Source organism: Balearica regulorum, chromosome 3 (genome assembly GCF_011004875.1).
Source record: "Balearica regulorum gibbericeps isolate bBalReg1 chromosome 3, bBalReg1.pri, whole genome shotgun sequence".
NCBI lineage: Eukaryota > Metazoa > Chordata > Aves > Gruiformes > Gruidae > Balearica > Balearica regulorum.
The window spans coordinates 56,955,421-56,978,715 of record NC_046186.1 but is presented as its reverse complement, the minus strand read 5'-3'; the positions used below and the strand labels follow the sequence as shown (position 1 = coordinate 56,978,715).

Sequence of the window (23,295 nt, the reverse complement as noted above, 5' to 3'; positions counted from 1 at the left end):
TTTCAAGACAGAAGTCTAGATGATGGTGCAGAGTGGGGATGGGAGGAATGCTGTCTGGCACCTGCTTTCTGAACAGTTGAACAACAGGATTTCTCAACACCGTGACACTGTAGCACATTTCGGAAATAGTAAAAGTCCACAATGAGGAAGTTTCCGCTGGAATTTGAGAGCTCAGCACAGAGAAGTGAGAAGACTTTGGGCAGTCTGGGACTGAATTGAGCCTCTAACTACCAACACTTTTCAGAAGTTTAGGACCAGCTTGATATTAGTCTTATTCTTCTGGACACATGAATACATATCAGTGCTAGACTGGAAAACAATATCCCCACTCTTTTTAAAGTGATCTGATCCGTGTCTTTCATATCTCTGTCACACTACCAGCACTCCCTTAAGGAAAACTGGCAAAGGGGAATCTGCCACATCTCAAATAAGCTGGCTTGAAAGAAGCAGTGGCTAATTAACCTGATAGAAATGTGCTGTTACTGAGTTTCATTTTGCCCTTCTCCCACTGTTTAATCTTCTTCCTTATTTCTCAGTGAAGCTGAGGAAGTAATCTTTTAATCATATTGCAGATCAACAAAAAAACCCAACAACCCTCTGAGTCTTACAGTATGCCATTTGTTTCTCAGTAACATAAGCATTGCTATCCTTCTTTTGTTGGTTTTGTTTATCCTTTTTGAAGTAAGTGTAACAGAGCTGGCAACAGATAGCGTTAATTGCCTCAGTAATATGCTATTAAGAGATAATATTATCTGCTACTTTTTCAATGTATTCATTTGTTTATACATCTAAAACTGATGTTTACCTTCTAAGTGTTGCTGTCTCTGTAGGAGCTCATGTTTAATGTGTTACCTACCAAGGAACACGATATCCATGTCGGCACCACTGCTTTGCAGGATATAAGCCCTCTTTTAAATATGGCTCTACACCTAGATGAACGACCGTGCATTTTGCTGAGCTGAACAGCTTATCGTACAACTGAACCTACTTTATCAAGTTAGTTTGATTGCTAAGTGCCATTGATATGAAGAAATGTGAACTCTCCAAGATCATTCAGGGTAGAATTCATCTTGCCAAATTTAACCTAATTAAAAAGTGGCCATCCAGGCTGCATTAACCACCTAGGCTCAAGAGAAAGAAACAAGCCATTCCTAACAGTGATTCATGTTTAGGACAAACAGGATAAATCACAATTTGCAAATGCCTGATTTTCCTCCATTGTATGTGAAGGCAGATGATGTGATTTGCTTGGACTTCACTCCTAACTTATAAGAGAGAAAATGGATCAGATGATCCCAATTTTAAAACTTCTGCCCTTGTCCATTACAATTCTGACAGTCTGTCTTTCTGAACCGTATCAAGAACTGCTCCTTCTGTCTCTCTCCTCCCCTGCAGGTAATAATACTGATAGAGTAGTAATTTTAGATATTTTAACAAGATCAGTGATACTGCATTGCACTGCCAAGACCAATATTCATGTGGAGATGCTATGTTTTCTCTTCTGGTATCATGCTCTCTGGCTTTCTCTTTGTGGTTTCTCAGAATATGTTTTTTTTTCCTGTATTTTCACAAAATGTAAAGTGAAGTTTATGTTTATGAACAGAGTCTTGGAAACCAGAAATATTTATCTCAGAAGAAGTCCAGTAAGGGCACCAAGAGGGCAAGTGAACATTGTTCTGAGAGTAACCCTGAAGGATCCACACTCCTGAGAGAGTGAGCCGTTCTGATTTTTGCAGTGGTCAACCTTGAGGTGTTTCACCAGCGAGGTGCAGCTTCAAGAGCTTTCTCCACCTGGAATTCAGCCCACTCTATCTGTATTTCTCTCATAAATTGCAAGAGCTATCAGAAGATAGAAAAGATTTTTAATCAGTAGTAGTCTGCACCATATTTGTAGATATAACCAAGAGTAGAGAGGCTTCCTTTCCACGTATTTTTTGCATCCTGAAGGTTTCAACCAAAAAAAATCAGATTACACACAAAAAAAAATCTAAGCCAAAATCTTCCCACTTACAACTAGGCAAACCTCATTGATTTCCTATCCAAAACCTGATGCTGTGAGACACAAACCGTAAGACTCTAGCAGCAGAGAAAACAGGAAGGTCATATATTTATCCACAAACCACTGATTTCCTAATTTTGTGCTCAGTATCCTAGATTATGAGACACCAACAATACTATCCAAGCCTCTTTGGCTGTGAATATATTATCAACTGCATATCACACATATACTTTAAATATTTTGTAGGGAAACATAACATTTTTTAAAATTGTCTTTTTAAATGGTATGCTAAAAGAGCTTCTGTAGATGTAAAAATTCAGTGGGTCTGAATTTGATCAAAACTTTGGGGGTTTTTTCAAGGAAAAGGGATACTGTGATTAAAGCAATGGACTGGTATTCTCACACCAAATTTTCAGTTTCTTCTAATGGTACTTTTTTGAAGTCATTTAATTGCAGAGGCAAACCTTCACTAAAGGGAGTTAGGGCACTGCAACAGTATAGCAAAACCTGTAAGGCAGTCTCCAGGCTCCAGGAGTAGAATTAATTATGCTGAGATACCTCACTTTTATAGGTGGCTATATAACACATCTCTTACAGAAGGAGTTAGGCTTCTGCACTGGGACACTCAGCAGCCACGGCCAGGAGCTGGGATGCTTCAGAGAGCCAGTAGAAAGTGCCAAAAGAAATGCAAATTTGAAATTTCCCCTCCAGATTGAGATGAGTACATGATTCAATGCCATAGCTAAGCAAGATTAATAAGGATTTGGCCTTCTCACTCTGAAATGGCTTCAGTTTGTCTATCTATCTCAACTACGGTTTTCTGTCAGAACTGTTTGTGAATTCTGCATCAGATCACTGCTAGAAAAATCAAATGTATTCTACAGAGCAGAATGTCCCTTTTCTATCCACATGTCCAGGGCCCAGAAATACTGCTTTTCTGATTTCACTTTGGTCTGACTGGCCCTGGAGATATGAGCAGTATTTTCACACAGAAAATCTCATAGCCTTTTAGCATGGTCACTCTCTTAGTTTCTCTTAGGACTCAAGCCTCCAGATGCTGAGGAGCATGCAGACCCCAGGGTTACAAGGTGCTGGAGGTGCTCTCCATTCATTAGATACCATCATGACCCCTACCATCTTTGAGTGGAGGTAGTCATGTAGATAGTTGGCCTAGAAAAGAGAAAGGTGTTACTGGTCCATTCAGTAGGCAAGACATCAGAGATTTTTCTTCCCTGAAATTTTAAGCAAGGTTATCCTAAATCTCTTTGCTGGATCTGTAGTGTCACACTAAGGACGCTTAGGCGCACTCAATATGTCGTGTGCTGAACCACAGTGTTTTAGTTCTCTGAAGTATGTGGTCTGTGGACACCTAGACATCTTGTTGCCCATGTCTGTGGTGCACTGAGTTTAGTGAATGAATTGGTCCCTTCCAGTCTTATGTTCCTAGAATAGCATGTGAGCATAGGAGCAGGATTTCCTTTCTTCCATACCTTCTTTGTGGTCCTTACTTAGTTTCTAGGGTTTTTTACAGCAGACACTCTTTGCATGTTTGCATCATTTCTGGCATGAGGCTTCAGTCATGGCTGGTGCCTGAGGCATTACTGTAGTGTAAATAAAAAGATGATCCTGACATTTCCTGGAAACCTCTCCTCAGCATCTGGGTGCACAAGTAATGCACAATTCACTTTATATCACAGCACACAGCCTGATTTGTACACGTCTTGACAAGCTCAGTTACTGCAGTGTGACCTGCATCTTTGAACAGACCTCAGGTCTTCGCCTCCACATTAGCCCACCTCTAAGAAACATGTTACACACCATTAAAGGCTTAGTGAAAATAACAAACTGTCATGTGCCAGGCTTTATCTTGTGGACATCAGCAGATGAAAGCAGAAGTACGCACCCAACATTAGGCAACCTTCTCCATGTGGGAGGATGTGACTGGCATGATGGGGTCACCGGCTCGGCACACACACCACGACAGGAAGAAAATTCAGCAAGTGCAGCACTCCCGGCCCAGCCAAGCACAGAGAACACCAGCCTTGAATTAAAATGCCAGTCAACGCTGCCTCCCTGTGATGTCATGCAATATGGGAGGCATCAGCCACAGGTATGCAAACATGAAATTCGAATGCCATCAATCACAAGGGAGCAGCTGCCTCAGCAAACCAGCCAGAGCGTGGGTTTCCATTTGGCTAAAACCAATAAAGTCTGAGAGAAAAGAAATAACTGCAGATGAACTTAAGTCACAGTTGAACTCTTCACTGAGAAAGACAGGACAGAAAACACAGAAAAATGACAGCTTTTAGATGCACATTTTATTGAGACACTATTACAACAAAGGGGTAGGTAGGCAGAGGGAAGGATATTTGCTTTTCTATTGCCTTTCCATAAGTTTCTCTGAGACTATATTCATCATAGCAAGCAACACGCTTTCTGAGAAGCTCCACACATTTGCTCTGCAGATGTAGCTTCTATTTTTATTATCACTTCAGATCAGTTTGTCTGAATCCCTTTGTTATAAGCATTAAGACGTAGATCACGTCACTCACCAGGGAAGGGAAATACAGATCTCTCACACTTGATGACTGTCCTGGAACTTCCTGGATCTGCAGTGTAGATCTGGAGGATTGCACATGTGCTACAAAAGACAGAGCGAGCTAAGGAGTGGATGGAAACCTGCCTGATGTTTCCCAGCCCCTCTGCCTCATTTGACAGAGCCACTATGCTAGAGATGCCACAAAGCCAGCATGAGTTTGGCTGACTTCTTTTCTTTACCCCAGGCAGCACCCGATCCAGGAAAGCTCTTCAGTTCAGGCTTACTTTTAATAGCTAAATGGTCCATGGGACTACTTATAACTCAGCATGTACTTCAAGTCTTGCAAAATCCCTTTGTGAGAGACAGTTCTACTGGGCACGTTTACACAGACATGTTTTCTGAAAGTGTCCATAGACTGTGATACGGATACGAAGGACAGTGACTTCAACGAGTTGGGAGGTCAGGCCCTGACAGCAAGCCTATTGGGCTACTAATTTCAATGGATGAGTTAAGACAAGTCAGAGTGAAGAATGAAAATAATCTGTCCTCTGTCCATTTAGTGTCTTCTCAGAAGTGTAAGGTTGCAATTAAAGTTTTACTTTAATGCTGAATTACTCCGAGTAGCTAATGCTTTCAGCAAGGCAGTTACTGGGACAATAAACATCATGTAGGTGATACACAGGATATGTACATGTAGCACTAAATATCAACATCACTTTTTCTCACGAAAGAATTTTCACTAGAAGAATATCTATTTTCTCTCTGTAAATTTTTACAGACTGTCTGCATGAGAGGTCTAAAAACAGGGGACAAAATATCTCACAATACATGTTAGGATTGCCAGCTGAGATTTGGACCCCTTTTTCTATGTTCATTTTTGTCCAGGGATTCCTTCTCTGCTTCGCACCATCTCGCCTTGATGTAGAATTGCAGAGAGAAGCCAGCCAGAGACTGAAACACTCCAATCAAAGTCTTCTGCAGTATTAAGATCACATTTACAGCTGTTTCAAATCACAGCAGCCTGTCTACCCAGTGACACAGACCACAGAGAGCACGCAAGTCTCTCTTCTTTCTCTTCACTGGTGCCCCATTGACAACTCGGTTGAACGCAAGGCTTTACGCTTCTTTTCAAAAGCCCTAAGGAGGACTGGCTTCAATTACGGACTGCACTTCATACTGCGTGACTCCCACATCACTTACGTCCTGCTAGAAGGATGGACTTGTCAGCTTCGAGTAAATATAGCGAATGCAGGAAACAAAGCTTCCCGAAGGATAGCCCATGACCCTGGAACTCACTCCTCGAAAGGCACGAATGACCAGGACAAAAGGCAGCAAGATCTTTCACATTGTCCCACAGCTGCAGCAGGGGATCTAGGAAAGAAGCAGCTGCTCAGCTAAACAAATAAGAAATGCACTGCAGTGTGGGGAGCCGTATGCTTCCTGAATAGGTAAATACAGAGAGGGGTTAATATAGCTTGTCCTTCATTGACAGGAGCCAGTCACATGCATAAAATAACAAAACGCAGGGTTTTGATGGGTCTGAGAAGTGTTCAGCATTTCATAAGACTGCACATTTTATGTGTTACCAGTTCATCTGAGGTTAGAAGCGTGTGCCTTCAGTTTTTGCTTGCCCAGCTCCCTTATTGTGGAAAATGATTTTTCTTTTACCCTTAATTCTCAGTAGTAGCACAAAGTAGATAAGATTCAGGTGCTCTTGTATATTGATTTTAGTTTTACTGGGTAAAACAGGTGACTACCTTTTAAAACAGCATCATAAATAATAGTCTGTTTCCTTTATTTTACAAAGAAAACAGACTATTATTTATGATGCTGTAGACTGTTATTTTAATACTTCACATTATATCTGTTACTCTAAAGAGTAAAGCTTTTCTGTATTTAAGGAAAACAAATATAGCTTTTAAGTTGTGTGCTTTTAAGGATAAAATTCTCTTTTGTGCGCATATAAGAAAAGACCCCAAAACAGCAGAGATTGTTCTGTCTGTAGAACAGCACAGTCTTACAGCTGGTTACATTTTAGGATACAGTGGAGCAACTACTTCCACATCTACGTAGATCTTTTAACTCTAAGCAGCACAGACAAGCATGGGTTACTGTGAAAGCTGTCTGGAGAGTGATGCCTTCTCCACCCATTGCTTGCTGGTGTAAGTAAGTGGGATGGTTTTCCCCAACGTCTGTGACAAGCACCTGGGAAAAGCCCAATGTTTGGCTTTTTAATTATGAATTGAAAAATGTGCTGCTTCTAACTATTCTTGAACAGTTGTTCACATTTAAATACACAGTAAATAATGAGCCATAAAATTCCATTTTAAGGATTTGCTTTTTAGTGAAAATACAGAATATTTCAACATATAAAACCAAATGCTAATATCCTTCCTCCCCCCCCCCCCCCCCCGAAATCATAATGTCTTCTGGGTCATATTTATTTGTTTATTAATGACATAGTAAACATGTGTGACACTGGACATCTTTGGAACTGAATGCAAAACATGTAGAATCATAGAATATCTCCAGTGGGAAGGGACCCATAAGGATCATCAAGTCCAATATAGTTGCATTGTACTTGGGTATAATGAAACTTTACTACGTACTAAACCTTATTTACATGCTTAAATACTAGGCAATCCTTGCATTGTAGTCTAGGTGTGTAGCTGCTCTCACTGATGAGGCAAATTCTCCATATATTTTACCTCTTTTTGGAACACTGGGCTTTTTTGGTAGAAATATCTGGGACTCATTAATAAAGATTGTACAAGAACACATAAATCCAGCTTCCTTTAACCACACACAGAGGCAAATGGTTTTGTTAAATAGCAATTGTCATTTCAGAATGAATTATGATTTCAGATGCATTATGTCATTTTTTTTCATGTTGTGCCATTTGGTCTCTGATCAATGAGGAGGCCCCGTGCTTTCTATGGAATCAATTAAAGCTGAAGACCGGCTGTAGTTCTAACCTCATGGTTTAATAGAAACCACTAGACTTCTTTAGCCACCTCTAAAGTAATGTGTGACTTGAAGCATACAACCCTGCAAGCCAACTGGCCAGGAGAGTCCCATCCCCTCCATCTCTCCATTTTCATTGCCACGCGAGATACCTGGATACCTGGAGCACAGCATGTGACAGTAAATAATAGATGTAGGAGGTGGCCTGGCAGACAGCGAGGGGAATCTTGGCTTTATCTCTCTTAACACAATCAGACAGAAAACTAAAGCATATGCAAGGTACTACACTGAGCTGAAACAGTGAAATTCTCCTGCCCAGAGCAAAAAAAAAAAGTAGCTTAAAATACTCAGTGACCCTCAGTGATTCTCCATCAAGGCCACCAAATGAAATTCTAGCTAAGAGTGTTGTCTAAATATATAGAAAGACATAAAGACGTAAAGAAATAATCTTGCCAAAAAACATGAACCCATACCTGAAGAACATTTCTGCGCTCTCCCTCCCCCTTGTATCAGGTTATATGTTTTAACTACACTATTTCTGTTTTTTCAGTTCTCTTTTCTCCTCCCTTAAAACTCTCCCATTTTTTTTACATGGGTATGTTTCCTGTCCTGGCAAACATCATGAAAGGGGAACCTGTGTATTATTTCTGTCTTTATTTGATTTTATATGAAATAACAGTGTTCCAGGAGACCTACCCAACTATTTGAAAACATTACTTAAAAAAATCCAACCACTGAATTTCGACAAGTTGTTGCAAAATACAATCAAACAAATTAAAAAAAAAAAAAGGCTAAAAATTACCCTTGCCTCACCACACATCTCCCACCCTCTTCCTCCTAAAACCAAGGGGAAACATTAGAGTTTTGCAATTTTCTTGAGAGAGATAATAGATGTGGTTGCCTTCAGACCAAAGACAAAACACATTCCAGACGAGTGTCCATCCTAGCCGGTGGCTTGCCAGCATCTGATACTTTCTAAGCTAAGCAGGTTCCAGCCTGTGAGCCTCATCTAATTGCCACGATGACAGATTCACACTGGAAAAGAAAGAGGTGGTCGTTTGAGCAGATGGTTCCATGTCACTAAGCCAAAGCCAAAAAAATACTCCTCCACAAACCAGCAGACCAGTGACTTTTAATCTCAGGGTTGAAGGACGCTGTAACTCTATAGCCCTGTTCACATCTGGAGGAAATGAGAGTCTGGTATGGAGAGGAAAGCACGATGCTGTCCACAGCTCACAGCCTGCTCGGCTGATGGGCCAGCAGCAATGTCATTGCAACTCCTCCTTCTGCATGCTCGCAGAAAGATTCGCCCTCAGCAAGTGGGTGTCTACTTTTTGTACTTCACCCACTTTGAGTAAGTGCTCACTGTAGCTTATTTGTGATTTACCATCTTTTGTGGCTTAGCCAAGTTTTGAAGTCAAGTTACTGTTTATTTGTTTTACTGTTAAGGAGTGTTCTTTCTTATCATTTATTTTGGAAACTTTTAAATATACATCAATTTAAATATTCTATAAGAATGTTTGTCTTCTAGATCTCTTATGTGTCTTGCATCCAAGAGTTCATCCTCATAGCTATTAAACAACTTTAAAGATACCACAATGAGAGAAGCATTTTGATTGCAGAGGAACAAAATTAGCTGTGACATCGTAAACACAAATCAGGGTGGAACATAGCAGGAAAAGGATGCCATGGACTCGTGATTTGGTTGAATGCGACAAAGGTGAGTACAGGTGTGGCTGAAATCACATATGTCCTGGGTATGTCAGCTGTGAATCACAATTAAAAATTAATTTGACTCTTAATTCACAAGGAAAGGGAAGCTGAGAGTGAGGAATGCAGTATGTGACTGTATACAATTACCTGCAAGTCTGGAGTCCAGAGGGTTTTGCTAAAAAGCTTTGGCACCTACAAATAGATTTAAGTATAGCTGGAATTTGAAAAAAATATTTTTTTAAAATGAGAAACTCTAGCTCCATTTCATTTGGATCCCATTAACGATGCAAAATAAATCCTTTGTGTTTTTGTAATCCAAGTAATGCTTTTTCCTTTTGACTTAGGGTGTTTTGCTGCTGTTCATGAAGAAATTTTTGTTCAGAATATTTTGTGGTTCCCATGTCACTGATTTTATTGCCATTTATTTTGTTTATGTGTAAATATTGTTTTATTTATAAGAGTTTTAGTTGATCAAAGCTTCCCCTTTTTTTTTCACAGAAGAAGCAGTTAAATAGAGGCAAAAAGCCGAGAAGAGAATGTGTTACATACTCCCTTTGGTGAGGAATCCTTCATGTCCACATTGGTGTCAACAATAACAGAAAGCAATAGGCAGATTTCTGAGACACAAACCAATTCTTTATGACTTTGTTCTGCTCCTCCAAGATACTGTATGAGGTGTGAGCTATAGAGGGCACAGCCAAAAGTCACATTTCATTTGATTCAAATATGAAAAATAAACTACTGAAGAGGAGAGCATCAGGAGGCAGATGGGACGGGAAGCAGTTCACTTGGCTATAGAAGACTCATCTCACCAGTTTTAGACATCAGCTGCAAGTGAGCTGAATTGTGCTCTAGAATTATTGTCTAAAAAAAAAGGGGAACGTATGTGATTAGGTCAGGTCACAGGCACCTATGTTTGCTGAGATTAATTCTACCACTGGTGTCTGCAGTTAGAAGCCCAGTAACACGATGCAAATCTCTTAGAGGTTTTGGTTGGTTTTTTTTTTAAACTGGACAGTTGAATGATAATCCTTCCATTAGAAAATTATTTTTTTCCAAAGATACTTTTTGCTACCATGCAATCAGACTAACTCTAAAAGAATAAGCTTCACTAAAAATCTTCATTTTATCTCCTTCTCCAGCTCTGTTTCCTTGCAGATCTTTCTACTTTCAAACACCAACTACCTCCTGGGTGTTTGGTGTTGCCTCTCAATAGTTGCACTGGCCGTGGACAGGGTGCAAGGCTCCTGAGTTGAGGGCTTGACTCTCTTATGGAGTGATATAAGGAATCAGCTAGGCCCAGCACCATCACATCTCTGTTCCCCTTCAGGGTTTTTGTTCTGTCTCTTTGTATTACAAGTTTCCGAAAGTAGGAGCAACTTTCCTAGCACAGATCTTGGTAGTGATGAGCTCCCAGACTGCTACTGCAATTAATAAGCAGCACAATAGCAAAAAGTTCTTCAGCTTTTATTGCTTTGCTTTTCTGGTAAAACCCTTGGCCAGTAGGAAATACTTGAATATCTGTTTTTGCCTTGCTTAATGACAGGTTGCATAAAGTTCAGTGGCAGAAAAGAGAACACGGTGCTTTCGATCCACTCCTCTGTCTGCTACTCTGCATTACCTGCACAGAAGCTCTTCCAGTCTGAAGTGGAAAGAAACAGGATGGTACCATCTTGTTTGTGGGGTCATAAGACTCTTCCCAGTTCCTCCACCCTGTTTTAGTTCTCATCATGGGATGACCTATCCAAATCCATAGAACGCTAATGTCAAGCAAAGCAAGGAAGGAGTTAATATCTGTGATAGGAAGAGTCAGCCTCAACTGTCGGTGGAGCCACCTGGTACCCATTAAGGAGTAGTTATGAGAGACGGGTGAGAGATAAAGTAGGAAAGTTTTATTGTGTAGGAGAGAATGAGCAAGAGGCAGCGTTGGGCTAGTCATAGGGGTAGTAAGCCGAGCCAGGTGTTTGAAGCCATGGAGAGAGGCGAGATTTATAGGCTTCCTCAGTAGACAAAACGCTACTTTCTTCTTCCATCTGTAGGTAATGAGATACTGGAGGGCCTAAACCAACTAAATGCTGATGTAGAGAAGATAGCAGAATAGTTAGCATGAATGTGACTGGATATTTGCTTAAGACTCAAGCAAGGATCCTGGGTTAATTTTCACTGGACAGAGTTACTGGTGTTCCAGGACTTGACTCATGCCCCTGTTCCTGCTTGTTGTTAACCTTTTAAGGGTTTTACCTCTAAAAGAATCTAAGGAATACCACTGTCTGCCAAGTGGTCTGGTAATTTTTAGGAGACAGAGCTGGCGAAACAGACTACTCACGAACAAACACTTTTCCTTTTGCAAAATATGTCTTGCCTGAAAAAGACAGTATATTTCTCAGTTTCTATTAGAGCAAGCTGGGTATTATTAACCTTAATTCTCAATTGCTAGGTTGTCTGCTGCTCCTGCTGTCTGCCTTCCTATTTCCCAATTCAAAATCTATTATGAGAAATGTATAAATGACAGTGGATAACTAACTCCTAGACATAAAATGACTTTGCAATTTGGTTGTTATTTCCCCTCCCAGATAACGTATGGTTTTATTTGTAACACAGTGGTGAAATAAGACTGCTGAGTTATTTCTCAAAGGTCTTACTGCAGGAGAACAAGCATGTGAAATCTGAGTAGCAAAAATGGTCCTGGGTGCCAGCTTCTGCCCAGCGTCCCCTGGCAGGAGGTAGTACCAGAGCTGCAGGTGAAAGGACAGATCGTTTCTATATGCCTTGCTTTAACTTGCAGGTGTTCAGGATCATCTTCCCCGAGTCAGCCTTTGTCACTGAAGACGTGGAAAGAAGTGACCAGGTGAGGATGAGGGTCCTTTCAGCCTCCTGACTTTGCCTTAGAGGGTTAAAATGCACAGCACCGTGGTGAATGCATTCAACTTAAATGATAAGACGTAGCCTTACAGTTCCTTTCTGGGTTCTGATAGCTAAGTCTTAGGGGATTGTACATGTGCATTGTCTTTGTGGTAAAAATGATCAAAATGCAAACTCCTAAATTGATGTGTTTTTCTCTACTCATTAATGTTGTGGCATAAGCATTGTTGTCAGAGGCGCTGTTTTGTTCAGTGGTCATTTGGCAACAGTGAGTGCCAAAAACACAAAACACAATAGCGGACGTGCTGGAGCACTTATCTGTTCCCATGATCCTTTGTTAAGCTATTAAACTCATACATCTTAATGCCAGCAGAACTGGAATAATCTGAGGAATAGATTTTGCAACATGATTTTTGGGGAAGATGGAGGTGCAGGGCTGAGAAAATTGAATCTGCCCTATGTGGGTGCACTGGTCCTTGTTCCCTGCACAGCCAAAATACAAGGTTCTTTTGACAAGTGATTTTTGTTTGGTTTTTTTGGACTGCTGGGAGCTTCACAGCAGGTCTGCTAAAGCACTCTAGGGACCCCATTCATTCCCCTTCCCTGTGCAGTTTTCCTGCAGCTGGTCAAATTTTTTTATGTTGGAAATCGGCTGAAATGATTTGGTCTCTAATTAACTCAACTAATAGTAAATTAATTCAATGAAATACTGGCAGTAGTTCTGCATAATACTGATTTAACAACTCACCGTTAACTTAGGTGCTTTCCTAAGTGGAAAGTCTTAAGGGAGCCTGTGTTTGCCATTAAGGTGCTTCCAAAATGCTCTGGATTTCAGAACATCTCATTTTTTTTTTCCCAGTGGTTTAAAAACACAACAGTGCGTAAGCTGGCCCGATGGACTAGCAATGACAAGGACAAATGATGTCTTTTTAGGAAACCCGAGTATGCTGTCTGTGCCTCAACAATCCCATGCTGGTTGCAGGTACCTGTTTCAGCAGATTTCTCCCCGTCCCGCACAGAGCCCAGGGACTCGGCTGTGCCCTGCAAAGCTTCCTGTTTACAGCCGTGCATCCTCCAAAGTCAGAATGCTTTCTGCTTCCCACATCTCAGAAGCCATAGACGGATCCCGTAACATCCTGTGCCTTTCCGTCATCGCAGCACTGCTTTTTCTGAGAACTGCCGGGAGAAGTCGCTCACAGGATTGTTAACAATTGGTCATCACCTTCTGGATGTGTCAGACCGTCAAGTACTCTGGGCCATCAGGCTTCACTGACAAGGAAACAATATCAACAAAACATTTGCCCTTTGTTCCCACCGTATATTGAGTTCACTGTGTATCACAGGGGACAGCGCACTTCCTACCCGAAGAAACCCCACTGCCTTTTGATTTGAGGCTGAATGTTATATCGCTTAAAGTGCACAGACTGAACCGGGACAGAAACGTAGCTCAGTACCAAATGGTCCTGGCAGCTGCACAGCTTATCTTCTCCATTTGTCTCCTTGCGGTTACGGCCGAGGCTGAGGTACGTTCGCCGTCTTGGTCCTGCCAGCAACCTAGCCTCCTCGAGGAGAAAAACGTCCAATGTCCAGCTACTTCTGAAGAGGAGCCCAGATTAAGACTTTGTTCCTCTCATTTCTTCCTCTGCCCTCTGCCCTACAATGTACGCCTATTGTCTTCAGCAGTTACTTAACAATGTTCAAGAGAGAATGAGCAGCAATGATAAATTGGAATATAAAGAGTGAAATCCTCCCTAGTGTGGAAAAAGAATAATTGAGTTCAATAGTGCTACATGTAATAACCTTTGTCTGCTGAGGGCTGCCTACACAGGCATACTTTGGGTCATGGTAAACAATTAATTAATGCTGAGCATGCTCTTTTTTTTTTCTTTTTTTTTTTCAGAAGTAAGGTAGCTTCAGACTGTGTAACCCAAACCTGACCTCAGCCTTGTGTCCACTTTTAGTAAGAAGAAACCTGGTGTCATGAGAAGTGGGCTGAACCACCTCCCACAGCATCCCCCTCCCTGGGGACGGGCAGGGAGCTGCTCTGGTCCTTCCCCCGGTCCTGGCCGTGACAGAATGCTGGGATGTCGGTGCCTCTGTGTGTGTGTCATGCAGATCATGTAAATAAAGGTTAGGATTTGGCCTCAGTGTGCAAATCTAGATTTGCCCTGTAGTATTATGATTGCGTGAAGTTTGGAATTCATATTGCTGTTGTTTAAAGGTCCAATTAAGCCTTTCCAAATGTATTTGGGATTATAGATCACTCACAACATTTCCATTGTTCTTGCAGTCAAAATAGCAGCAGCTGCAACCATGTACACCATATTATTAAAAGAAAAGGACTAATTTAAACTAAAGACTATAATTGCAGGCCACTAAGTAAAATGTATACTTTAGAAATTCTTTCCAACATATGAAATGATTCAATAGAAGGTAGAATTTAACACCAAAAAAAGTTGCTATAAGCCTCAAAGTCTCTCCCTAATGAAGAAAAAAATATTTTCAAATATTAAAAAAACTGAAGAAAGGTAAAATGCTTAAAAAAAAGATTGAATAAATCCCAAATACACTGCTGAAAGAGAGCAAATTCTTCAATTTACAGTTTAAATTAGTGCAATATAAAATTAACTGCAAATTAGGGGAAAACCTACTTTTCTTATTCCTCAAGTAAAATCAGTAATGAAATCAAATAGTAAACAAATCTTCCGTCCTACACATATCCTCAAAAATAATCAATGTACATAGAATTTGTGTGAAATAGCGCTTTGGGAAAAGCAATGAGCTGCTGCCAAAATTCATTAACTCTACCAACTTCTTAATTTTTTCCCCATCTGTCTGGAATACACATACACGCCATCTTTCTCATTGAAAAATTATTTACACACACGCACATAATGTCAAACAAAAAGAAACCCAAAGGTACAATGCAACAACCTGGCACATGCCTGGGAATTTTAATGCATCTTTCTTGTCTTTGTGTACCTATGCAGTACCTTTGTAGGGATAGAAATATAAACTTTGTTGTTAAAAACCTTACTTAGCTGATTGCCGGAGTGCTGGAACACTATCAGGCAATAGATTTAGTGTTATGTTGCTTTGTTGACATTGGGTCTTTTGATATTGCCATCAGCAAGGTAGGGCTCAGTTTGCTGGAGTGATCTTGGATCGGAAACTTTCCTTTTGCTTGGAGGGAAATTTAGACACCAGCTGAGTGTTCTGTCTCACAGGGGTATATTTGACAAACTGTGTGGCTGTGATCTGTGGGACTCCTATGTGATTTCCTTTAATTTGGTGGTATTATCTTGTTGCTAGATCACAGTAACGGCAAAGGTGACTCAAGTTCCCTGTGAATTTTGCTGTGACAGAGTCCCCTATGTAATTCAGGAAAAGTCCAGCCCAACCGCATCCCACGACTATTGTGTGATCGACATTGAGTCAACAAAAGGGTCTGACCCTGAGTGAATTTACACGGGGCCAAGATAAACTTATCAGTCTCAATAACCTTCACACTTTTTTCTTCCTTCCTTCTATTTCAACGCATGCTAATTTCACTCTGTGGTAGCACAGATGCTTTGTGAGCCACTGTGACCTTCCTTTCCCTTTCTAAATCTCATTACTATATTTCTTGATCCAAAATTTTACTTACTCTGTGGAACTTGCTACCACAAGCTCTCAGAGAGTTCTTACCATGTCGTGGCTCTAGAAAGGACGTCACAGCTACCTGCAGGACTACAAAGTGGTGCAGGGCTTGCCACATCTCAGAAACAAAAGCTTGAAAGAGACTTACAGCTTCATGCTTAATGGCATAGGTCAGCCTCTAGGTTAGGGCAGATCACTTTATATTTGTCACTCCAGATCTCACTGTCCTCTGAAGTATAAAAGGCAGCTTACCTGCTCTAACTGCTGGTCTGCCCATTTCTGTGATCCTCTCTTGTCTTGTGAGCCGTCAGGTCACTTCAAAGCGTTAACCATTACCTTAGACAGCAATTATTTTCAGGTTTCAGCCACCACTTTATTTTTCAGTGAAGACAAAAGGAAGTATTTGCAATCCCAAATGAAAAGTTCATAAGAACCATGGTAATTTTACCAGCTCAGCCTGAGGTTAGGGCTCTAAATAAACTTAGCTGTATTTAGTCATGCTCTAGTATGACTACACTGCACCACAGTCACTGTTCTTCCTAAATCGCATCAGTACCAATTGCCTGACTCCTTCACTGATGCTGCAAACAATTCAACAGGTAAATATGACATCAGCTATAAAACTAAAAAATTATTTGGGTTTGAATTATACAAGGACTTTGGGGGGGTCCACTAGCACAGGTCACACACTGTTCACTGTATTCACTATGCAGAGAAAACAACTGTCTTGAAATGGAACAATGAGTTCTGTGGTTTTCAGTAACAAATATTATGTTAAAGAAGACCCTTTAACAAACAAATGAAAAAGATGTAGAAATGAAGTTACAGAGGTCTCTCCCCATCCTTTTCCCTTTCGTCTGACAGTTCAAGCTCCATACCAGGAAGCAGGCGTATATCCAGTGCTAACTTTGCTCTGCAACGCTAATTAAGCACTGTCTCTGGAAGAGGTGCTGTCCTTGGGGAATGGCTGTTAGACTAAGGTCATGTCTGCACATCTCTGGTATTTGTCTATGTGTCACTTTTATTTAGAGAATATGGAAATAAATGCCAACATCCTGGTTAACATTTCCTCTATCTCTGCTAAGCAGTTTCTTCTGTTTAAGACTGTATTTGTGAGCTTTCTGACTGCTACATTTTCCACAGTAATATGCTACTTTACAGTATTTAACACCATGTTTTGTTGAAAGTTCTGTACATCCAAGACACAACATCCATGCTATTTGAGAGCTAAGTGATTAAATAGGCAACATTGCCTCTACTGTAGGTAACCCCATTGATTCTTATGAAGTTATCTGAATATGGGTTTGTGTCTTCTAGCACACTCCTTTCTCCCAGACCACATCACAGGTAGTGGCAAATCATTTTCCGAAACTATTTCTGCTTTTCTGACAGTAGAAACACTGCTTCCATCTACATTGTGGTTTTTTATTAAATCTTTTTCTCCATAGATAACAGTGGGACCTGCACATAAAATATAAATGTCCACAAACATTTTTTTTAAGTATTTAGTCTCTGCATTTAAGACCTCTTTACTGCAGACTCGCTAGGCAATGCAGGCTAGGATCTGGAGTTTTTTGTGATATCCAGAAGCTCCTCAGTTCCTCTCCAAATATATGCAGTATTTATGCCTTGTGTTTTGCTGGGGTAAGTTACATCCTACTGACAGCCTATTGTCCCTGCTACTTTCCAATGGACTCTGGTAATTTCTTCATTCTCTCTCTTTCTGTACCCGAGGCAAGTTTAGCTGAGGACTGTGCTAGATGTCTCATAAAAATTCCTTTACAGGACTTCCCAAGGTGAAGGAGTCTTGGTGGCGCATTTGTCATACAGACTGCCTGAAGACAAGAGACTGTGTCTATGGAGACAAAAAAATGCCCCCAGTGAGATAGCAGATGAATTAAAAACCTTGCCCTGACCTTTTCCTGCCATGCAAGCAAACATCAGCCAGGCTGATCTGGAGGATGATCAGGAGCAGCAGGAGGAGCAAACGGCAGCTGTACTGGTGCTCTGCAACAGCCTAGCAGAGGAGAGGAATTCATCCAGATTAGTTTCCTCATTAATTTCCTTTGTAATTGAGGTCAATGGGAAGCACTCTGAAGCTACCAGAAAGAGATCTTGATTTAGTGTATTTAAGAACAGGGAATAGAAGTGAGAAGCCAAGGAGTGAGAACACTCAGGTAGGATGAGTGCACACAATTTATCTATGTCATCTGTAGTGTGAGTTTGCTTATGCAAAGCATAGTCATCCATGAAGGTCTCAACCCATGAAGAACACCATCCATCAGGGCTCCAGACTCTAGTATAACACAGTCACTCTTGGGTAATCTGGTTTCTTCCTTCCTTAGAGCAATGTGAGCAGAAGCCTAACCTTGACCAAAGAATGATATACCTTTCAAGCTTTCCTTCCCAGTCACCTGTTCCTCCTGAGTAACCAGAAAGTGCTGAAAGAATAAGGTAGATAAGCCGGAGGTGGATGATTATGTTACTTTCTTAGTGTCTGCTGAAACTGTGGAGAAAAAGGCATCCTAGAAATGCAAAGTCTGCATTGAGGTTTTGTTGTTTTATGGGCCATTTTCCTTTGAATCTATGAATTACTAGATTTATTTTCATCTAACAACAGTAAGAACAAAGCTCTTCCAATCCCTCACATTATTGACAATATTTAAAATGTAAATTCTCAAGTCTTAATTCTCAATTCTTAATTATTTTCTTCTTCCATTCATAACCTGTGACAGATATTTTTGTTGCAAGACATGGTCCGGTTGCTTAGGGAACACTTCCAGCATATGCTTATATTATTCTTTCTCCTCCAATTCGTTATCAACTCTATAATACAGAGAGACATTTGAAATTCGACCTTGTTTCTTTAACATTTCACCCCCCATTTGAAAGATCTGACTTAGGAAATGGCACCTCAGAGGCTGGTAAATCAAGCTACACCAATTTCAGAACAATATCCCAAACACGTATGACTCAGCTCTGCAAAGGCAGCATAAACCCATCCAGCAGTGATTTTTTCCCCCCAAAGCCCAGCAAGCAATTTTATCAGGATTTCAATCCTCTGCCTTTTAACCTGCTTGTTTTTGCACAGCTACTGTAGTATGACTTGTTTATGCCTCTCAGGCTCAGCCCCTCTGGTCATGACTCCACGGTGTGGGTGCCGTACTCAATGCAAAAAAATGTTACTTCTGTGACGAGAGTTAGGAACCCAAGATCACCCCAGCTGAAGGCTAAGTTGCCTCTTCCTTTCTTACTCCAGTTTAGTGCTATTGAGACAGAGCTGCAAGTTCTGCTGTGGAAGAGAGATTTACAACACATGGCAACAAAATCTGTTGTTACCCTGTCCAATTACATATTTTTTGAGATTGATCTACTCCCCACTGAAGTCAGTGGGTGGTTTTCCACTGAATTCAATAGCTTTTGGATTGAGCCAAAACGAAGGAATGAAGCACTAGGGCACTACAGAACATATAAAGAGCAGGACAGTACATTAAGCGCATGTGTTTTTTCAGCAGGATTGGTGTTTCAGGCTGTTAAATCGCTGCCTCTCCCCATATCATAACAAAAGATATCTGGGCCTGGAAAAGACATTGTTTCAGTGTTTTTTCTTCTATTGATTTTTTTAGATGTATCCAAATAGCACATGCCAAAATGTGACTCAATTCCTATGTTTATGTAAATTCATAGAAGGTCTGTTCTGAAAAAAAAAAATGTCCTTAGTACTTTTTCAAAAATAATCACCTAGCTTTTCCAAAGCATGTAGGTACTTACAATAAGTATTGTAGGAAATTATATCCCAGCACGCACGCCTATATTCAAACCCAAGCAAACATCACAAGAATTTGCCTGATGGTAGTTCATATATCTTAATATCTGTTAACATTAGTCATCTGCACGTTTAAGTTTTGTCAAATGTACAAACTATGTGGCACTCCACCCTTGTTGCAACATCAATTTGCAGTGTCCAGCATTTTTTGTGGTTTAAGGACATAGTGTCTATCAGGCAAATGGTCAGTAATAAAGAGTACTTGCATAGTGGGAAAAAATAAAGAAAGGAAAAAGAAAAAGAATTATAAGCTTTTGCAGACACTGAGATAGCTTAGTCAATGCATCGAACATTTATTTATTTAAATTTACTGAAACGAGATCAAGCCCTGAAAAGTTAGAAACTAATCATGCTAAGGTCACCCTTGCAATGTAAATTCACCCTTTCTGCATATGTACTTCATAGTAAAGCTTTACATGTATGATCAATTAACACTTTTCTTTAATAAAACTTCCTTCCATTCAGAGGATGAATGATGCTCCAGGGATGAGAGTGAGCTGTGCAGTGGTGACTGTAAGAAGAGGAGATGATATCAGACTGGGTTACTCCAACTGACTAGGCACTGGGTAGGTGCAGGTCGGTGCTGATGGCAGGAAGGAACCAGAGAGTGGGGCAAGACCCCGTTTGATGCCTGCTGAAATCTTTCATTGAGGGGAGGATCAAGAACCTACATGACAGTGTGCAAGAAAAAAAGATCATTCTTGAAATTCAGATTTGGATGGTTTCAGAGAATTAAGTGTCCATGAGATTGCAGAAGAAAAAAAAATTAATTCCTTAGTTACCTCCCCCATTTCCACCCTGTGATTATCCATACTGCATGCAGGCTAGTTTGCCCATGGATTTTTTTTTTTTTTTTTTTAAGCTAGTTCTTCTCAAAGCAAAATCTTGGTGTAGTTTGTCAAGGGACCTCTGCTTATATGAATGATGGATAATATTTCATTCAGGTTTGCTGCCTCCTCTCTAGTTTCATTTTCCACCACTGTTCCTATGGACACTGCACCCTCTAGTACCCACTCAAGTCACCACAACATATTTCAAGACATGCAACAAACATGGCATGGGAACTCTAGCTATATATTTGCACTTGGAGTCCAGAGGACACTTTGAATGTCTTGTCCTGTGGATGTCTTCAATCCACTGCAGATGCCACTACCTCTGAGCAATGTGAATCTGAACCATTGTACACTACTTGGTCTAGAGGTGAAGATGAGTCCTTGCAACAGAGGTCTTCAACAAGACATACAAGACCTGGAGTAGAATGAAGACTTACAGAAATTGTATCAATCTGAGCATATTATACAGAAAGCATCAGCAGGCTTTAATAGCAATCTATGGAAAAGGCAAGAAGTGACAGCAGGAGGCAGCAGGGTCTGTCTACACCCAACACACATTGACTCATAACCATTCACTCAAATGAAAGGGGCTAAAACTTCATGGGTATGTGTGAAATGAGGAAGAACTTACTCTGTACCATCAGCATAAAAATGTCCTCTGCAGCAGAGCAAGTAGAAAGAAATTAACGTAATTGGAAAAATTGTGGAGGGAAGAGAGAAGAAAACTAAGATGCATCTCTGGGGAGCTGGCACCAGGTCTCCCAAGCCTTTAGTTTGTTATGAGTAGCTGCGATATATTCTGCCTCATTTCACTTCTAGAGGAAATTACAAATCCTTACAAACCCCACAACAGTCATGCAGCATCAAATATTGAAAATCTGAGAAATCTTGATGCTTTCTGGGATATTTCCAGATCCCACTTAATGCTTGACTCATGATGGCAATTATCCTTTCCATGCTAGGGGTACAGTAACTAATTAAGTGGGCTCATGAAAGCACATTCAGAATTTGGAAGGAAAGCATAATTGATGTGATTATATTCCTGACATATTTCTTGGTCCAAAGCAAGCTTAAAACTGTTAAGTCCAGAGTTCAAATGAATAGAAATCAAGTGGCAGGGCTTGGAAGCACTGCAGTTTAATCTACCATTTACTTTGAAAGATATTGTTCTTTGGAGGAGTCATTCTTTCTATTTTATGATGTTTAGAGGCAGAGTTGCCTAATGACTGCAGCTAAAAGCTGTCTGGGTTATAAGTACAAGTGAACTACTTAAACATCATTCATTATGAGAGAAGACTGATGGCTGCCTTGATTCGTAGGCTTACATCAAGTTAAAATAAGGGTAAGGTATTGGTCCTCCTGGAAACCAAATAAACTGCACATCCTGAGCAGACGCAAAGGACAAGGCTAGCAGCAACCATGCTTGCACCCTCTCTTGAACTCTGAGTTCCTGAGAAAGGGGATGATCAAAGCTCCTGTGCTCCTGACAGTAATTCAGCTGCTCTGGTATCGCACCTTTATGTCCTTCCTACGTTTGTTTTTCTCACAATCTACTAAACACAATTAAAAGAAAGAAGACAAAAAATAAAGAATAAAAGCAAAAAGATGAAAAGAGGAAAAAAGAAGAAAGAAAATAAGAGTCCAAACTTTCTGAGAGAAGAGAATATTAACAAAAATATTGTGGTTTTGCTGATGTTGAACCAGGGAGTTATGGATCAGAATGCGCTGAGTAATGAGTCCTTGTGTCCAAAGGACCAAAATGTCTTCAGGCTTTTCCTACATCTATATCTGCAAGAGTCACTCAGTCACATCTTGCCTTATTGAACTTCTTGGGAGGTGGTCCTGCAAAGAATGCACTTTTTGCATTGTGAGGAGAGAGAAACTCCCTACTCCATCCTGGATAATTAATGATCAAAGTCCTCTTTCTTCCCAAAGGCATTTGCTGACATGTCAGTTGCTAATATATGAATAGGTATTTAAGCAAGAGGAAGAGAGTTGCTTGAAAGTGGGGAAATGATGCCCACTTACAAAGACTTACAAAAAAAAATCTGTGATTCACATTTTCTTTTATCATTGTTTCAGTTAGCTGAGAATCCACTTTATATATAAATGTATCTACATATACATTTGTGTGCATGTGGTATAAATACATATGTAACATATAAACTTCATATGCTGTGTGCATATGTGTGTGTGAGAGTGCACTGAAATTTATAGCTCATTAGAACTTTCTGATTACTTCTTCCTTTTACTTTACACCTTTTTTATCATTTATATTGAATCAGGTAAAGGCAGAAGACTCTCTATTTTGTATCTTCTCAGCACAAAACACAGACTAGGATATCTGCAGTATTTGACAAGGTGATATTCCTCCCACACCTCCACATACACCTACTTTCACACGCATATACACACATGTTCAAAATATAATAACTTACATTTTAAAAATAGAAGAACACTACAACTCATCTGAGTCCTTTCAGAAGCAGGAATAGTTCTTGCTGAGTGTTCAGATCACGGGATCACGCTGTCACATGAAGTTTATGTGGCTGATTATACCCAGATGACTTCACAGCCTTTTGCCAAAGACCTTAAGCTTTTTTAATGCTACCATTAAAGTTCTCCCTCTGCAGCTAGGTTTCAAACATTTAAGAGTTTGAAGTACTTTCATTACAGATCTCTGACACTACATTTTCCACTCCGATGCACACTTCTGAGAACAAAATCATTTAAATAAATAAAGCCCACATGTGACAACATGTCTTGAGAGACTCAATACTATAAAAATGTTTTAGCTACTTATGGTAATTGATTTCTAGCCAATCCTTAAACATGTCTGCAATTGCTACTGTCTTCTCCCTGAAATTATAGGCCTCTCTGTGGCTCAACTATGTAGTCTTTCAGAAGTTTGACACCAATT

General features: G+C 40.3%; 1 long non-coding RNA gene across 1 annotated transcript; it reads right to left on the bottom strand.

The window, feature by feature from the left end:
• Positions 1-6,754: 6,754 nt before the first annotated feature.
• LOC142601274 (uncharacterized) lies at positions 6,755-22,854 on the bottom strand. Its single transcript, XR_012834876.1, has 3 exons — positions 22,814-22,854; positions 13,064-13,346; positions 6,755-8,537 (listed from the first exon to the last, which is right to left on the bottom strand). It is a non-coding gene; the product is annotated as an uncharacterized LOC142601274 (long non-coding RNA).
• Between the last annotated feature and the right edge of the window lie 441 nt (positions 22,855-23,295).